The sequence below is a fragment of the Sardina pilchardus genome, chromosome 3 (assembly GCF_963854185.1).
Source record: "Sardina pilchardus chromosome 3, fSarPil1.1, whole genome shotgun sequence".
Lineage (NCBI taxonomy): Eukaryota > Metazoa > Chordata > Actinopteri > Clupeiformes > Clupeidae > Sardina > Sardina pilchardus.
The window spans coordinates 15,075,139-15,080,138 of record NC_084996.1 but is presented as its reverse complement, the minus strand read 5'-3'; the positions used below and the strand labels follow the sequence as shown (position 1 = coordinate 15,080,138).

At 49.2% G+C, this 5,000-nt stretch overlaps 1 protein-coding gene across 2 annotated transcripts in view; it reads right to left on the bottom strand.

Annotated features, from left to right (window-relative positions):
* Window positions 1-5,000, bottom strand: part of rbfox3a (RNA binding fox-1 homolog 3a) — a 354,038-nt gene that overhangs the window by 242,224 nt on the left and 106,814 nt on the right. For both annotated transcript variants that reach the window (XM_062532057.1, XM_062532056.1), the window contains exon 4: window positions 3,007-3,061. The gene's annotated coding sequence lies outside the window, so the exon portion shown is untranslated. The remainder of the gene's footprint in view (window positions 1-3,006; window positions 3,062-5,000) is intronic.

Sequence of the window (5,000 nt, the reverse complement as noted above, 5' to 3'; positions counted from 1 at the left end):
AGCGGTATGGATTTCTACACTGCTGGAAGATGGTACTTGTCCACAGGAAACTAGCAACTATAGCTCCCTTGGGGGGAGTGTGATATGTATGGCTAGTTTTCCAGTAAAGTGGAGCTAGTTTCTAAATAAAGACTGAGCTCGTAGGGCGACGTCATTGCCAGCTATACCTGCCCCCAGACTGCCACTCTGTCACACACCTAATTACAGACAAGCAAAGGATGGCACAATGTCAATTATCTCCTGCGTTAACTCGCTGTACTATTTATATCAAAGAGTTCCAGGGGAGGGAGGAGAAAGTTTCTACCTTTGGCTTCTTATCTTCTTCTCTTTTTATTGCTATTCCTACCAGATCGCTTACGAGAATTACATTCCTCAGACAGAGCTGCACAAACAGTGGGGATTTAAGGATTCAGATTGGTGGAGGGCAACCTAATCTCCTGTAATTGGCAAAATGGTTCTCATTTTTATCACCTAACTTTCGTGGCCTTCTCTGTCACCTCTCTCTCTCTCTGTGTGTGTGTCTCTCTCTCTCTCTCTCTCTGTCTCTCTCTCTCTCTCTGTCTCTGTCTCTCTGTCTCTCTCTCTCTCTCTCTCTCTCTCTGTCTGTGTCTGTGTCTGTCTCTCAGCCTAACTCCTCGACAGGCTGCTATCATTCGAGTGATTCTCCGTCAGCACTCATTTTCATTACTGCTGGAGTGAAGAAAGGGGGGGTGGGGGAGGCCTGCCTTGATATGAATGTACCAATCACCCAACATTACCATGAGTCATTTTCTGCACTCATCCAAAAATTGTGGGGATCTGAAAGAATTGAGTAATGAGCCAGATAAGTGTTTTCCTCTCTTCTCTTTCATATCTCTCACATTTACACAACCCCGCGGCTCAAGGCAATGTTATTCAATACAGACAAGGTTTGTTATGGCAAATTACACAATCACAAAATAAAAAGCCCGGTGCAGAAACATTTTTTTTTTTTTTTTTAAAGTCGCCGCGTTTGACTTTTCCGTGCACCTGCCCTGCGACGACGGCAAGGAAGTGCTGGCTTTGTGTGGGGAAAGTTCGGCCGTGTTTTGTTTGTGGTTGGTGTGGCTGACCACAGGCTAGGTGTCGTGGTGTGCAGTGTGTCCGCGGCTAAGCAGACCTAAGCAGACCTGCCCTCCCACTCACATCCGGCGAGTGCAAGTCCACCTGCCACCAGGAGGAGAGACCACTGCTGCCGTCTGTCTCAGCACAAAGACATGTGCACACCCACACACACACACACACACATACTCACACATACACACATGTACACATAAGCATGCGCACACATACACACACACACCCATACTCACACATACACACATGTACACATAAGCATGCGCACACACACACACACCCATACTCACACATACACGCATGTACACATAAGCATGCACACACATACTCACACACTCATGTGCATATGTGCACACATACACACACACATAATCACACAAGCATGCGCACACACACACAAACCCATACTCACAAACACACATGTAGTCATGTAAGCATGCATACACGCACACACATACTTACACACGTACATATACGCATGCAAACACATGCATACACCCATACTCTCACACACACACACACACACACACACACACACACACACACACACACACACATAAGTACATACACACACATAAGTACGCGCACAACTAAGCACACACACAGGGACATGGGCACAGACTACTAAACACATCCACATAGATTGGGACACGAAAAGAAGAACACACCCTGGACACACATATGCAGAGACATGCATGGATGCACAAACGTACACACACACACACACACACACACGCATGCTCATTCTCCCTTCCTCCCTTTCTTTCTCTCACATACAAACACACACACACACACACACACACAGAGAGACACACACACACACACACGCACACACACACACACGAACGCACACATGCAGAGTACACCCACTCTTCATATGGCCGAGACACACGTGTGGGTGTGTGCTAATTTGCCCCCTGAGCAGGAGGGCAGAAAGAGAAGGGGACGCTGCGTCTGACCTCTGGAGCGGACACCCTGTGACATAACCTATGGCAGCACAGACACACAGACCTGGACAAACACACACACACACACACACACACACACACACACACACACACATAAACAATTGCCACATGCAAACACTTCGGGTGACGTGAACTCAAATTTCCCATGGCACCATAAAAGTCACACCGGTCTGCTGCGGCATGCTTTCTCGTCAGTCCGTTCCATTACGGAGACCCGCCGCACGGACTAACTCTCAAATGTCCAAAACACTCGACCCCGGGACCCCAGCGTGTGATACGGTGATGAGGCAACAATGAAAACAGAAATCAAAGGATACTCTCCATCCACATTGTCACAGCATGACCCCTGGTGTAGCATGTCAACAAGCCCTCAACAATCTCTCACCAAATCCCCTCACCCCCCCTCCCTCCCTCCCTCCTCCTCCTCCTCCTCGACCCCCCCAACGCAAGGAGAAAAGAATGGTAGTGCCCGCCTCCTCTCGTGCTCGTGAGCTATGCCCGGATCCACTCAAGACACCTCAGAAAAGCGGCAGCGGCAATCAGCAGCGGCATCCCTCTATCCCTCTCTCCCTCTCTCGTCTTTCCTCCTCCTCCTCTTCCTCTTCCCGTAGCCGCGCGGTCTCCCTCTCCCTCTCCCTCTCTCCCTCTCTCTCTCTCTCTTTCTCTGCCTCTCTTCTTCCCGGTTCTCTCTTTCCCCCGCCCCTCTTTCACTCTGTGGCTTCATGCTTCCACTCTGCGCGAGGTGGTCAAGGAACAGAGGGGAAAAAACATGAAAGCAGCAAGAATAACAACACACACACACACACACGCCGGAATGCACACCCACACTCTCTCTCTTACACACACACACACACACACTCTCTCTCTCTCTCTTTCCTACACACACACAAAAGCCAGCGGCTTCTTCAAGAGGTAACGGGCGAATTAGCATGAGAATACTCACAGTGGGCTGAGCAGAGGCTGGAGAGTGTGGTGGTGGTCCCTCGCTTAGATAGAACCTGCACACAGGATGGAGAGAAAAAAGGGAAACTCTGCTATGAAAGCCAGCAAAGAGAGAGGGAGAGAGAGAGAAAGAGAGAGAGAGAGTGTGTGATTGAGTGAGTGAGTGAGTGAGAGAGCGAGAGAGAGAGAGGAGGTGGTAGAGGAGGAGGGAGGAGAGGGAGGGAGGGAGGAGAGGGAGGGAGGGAGGAGAGGAGAGGAGAGGGAGGGAGGGGAAGAGGGGTGCTCATCCAATGCACGCACCAAACAAGACAAAATAAAGAAATCAAAAAAAAAAAAAAAGGGGGGGGAGAAAGAGGTGACGGAGAGCTGTGGAATGAGATGGAGGGAATGGGAGGAGGCTGGAGGAGGTGGGCTGTCGTGAAGGAAATAAAAGAGGAATAAAGAAGAGAGGGAGAGAGAGAGCGCAAGGTAAAAAGAGAGAGACGAAAAGAGAAAGAGAGAAAGAGAGAGACGTGCAGAGCGCTCTGCTGTGCGATCACATCTGACAGGTCTGAGTGGCGGTCCGCCTACCTCCTTATCTCTCTGCTCACTTTCCTCTATCGCTATTCACTCGCTCCTCGCGCTCACTAACACACACACACACACGCATTACTCAGACAACGCCTCCCTTACAGGAGGCACACACACTCACACTCACACACACACACACACACACACACACACACACACTTCATGCACCGACCATCTCCAAAATCTCATATTCATCCACACTGATGCAAACACGGGGGATCAGAGCAACACTGTCACCCCACTCCATACCACGCTCCTGCTTGTTCCTAGCTCAAAGCACCCCTAACATCACACAAACAGACATACACACACACACACACACACACACACACACACACACACACACACACACACACACACATGATACACCACACACACACACACACACGCACGCACGCACCACACAAACCACCCCCAGCTCAAATCCTGGAGAGTGTGGGTGAACTGCTTTCAAATGAGCAGGAGCGTTCCCACTGGCATTCAAGCAATTACTGGAGCTGGCACTGCTTTTTTTTTTTTTTATTCCAGCAGCCTTCCCTTCCATCCTTTCCTCTCTCCACCCCTCTCTCTCTCTCCCTTTCTCCATCTCTCGTTCTTTTACTCTCCGTCTCTCTCGCTCCCTCTTGTTCTTTTTTCCGCTTTCTCTTTTCTTCTAAGCCAGCAACAGTGTCTGTTTTCCCTTTCTCTCTTTCCATCTCCCTCTCTTTTCTGTAAGCCTAACTGCTCAGTCCCCCCACCCCCCCCCAACACCACTCCCCTACACCCATCCCTTCCACACATTAAACCCCCGTTCCGTCTCTGGTCTTCTCTCTTGTTCTGTTCCAGGCATATGCCTCTATTAATGTAGCTTCTGTCTCTTCAGCTGGCTGGTCCCATCACTCTGTCCCCCGTCCCTCCCTCCCCTCCCCTCCCCGCTCCGCTCACCCCCCGTGGAGTGTCCATGCTGAGTGAATTCCCCCACTTCGTCGCGGGAAGCCGCAGTTCCACAGGCTGGCACGCAACTCTGTGCCCACTGTACCCAACACTACGGGAGCCCGAAGCCTCCCTTCAAACACACACACATGCATACACACAAACACTGACTCATCTCCAAAACTCTTTTAAAGATAGGTAGATAGATGGATAGATGGATAGATAGATAGACAGACAGACAGACAGATAGATAGATAGATAGATAGATAGATAGATAGATAGATAGATAGACAAATCAATAGCTAGCAAGCTAGCTAGTTAGTTAGATAGATAGATAGAGATAGAAAGATAAATAGATAGATAGATAGATAGATAGATAGATAGATAGATAGATAGATTTGCAAACATTTTTGTCATGCTAATAAAGCTCACTTGAACTTGAACTTCATAGATAGATAGATAGATAGCAATGCAAGCATGTTTGTCATGCTAATGAAGTTCACTTGAACTTGA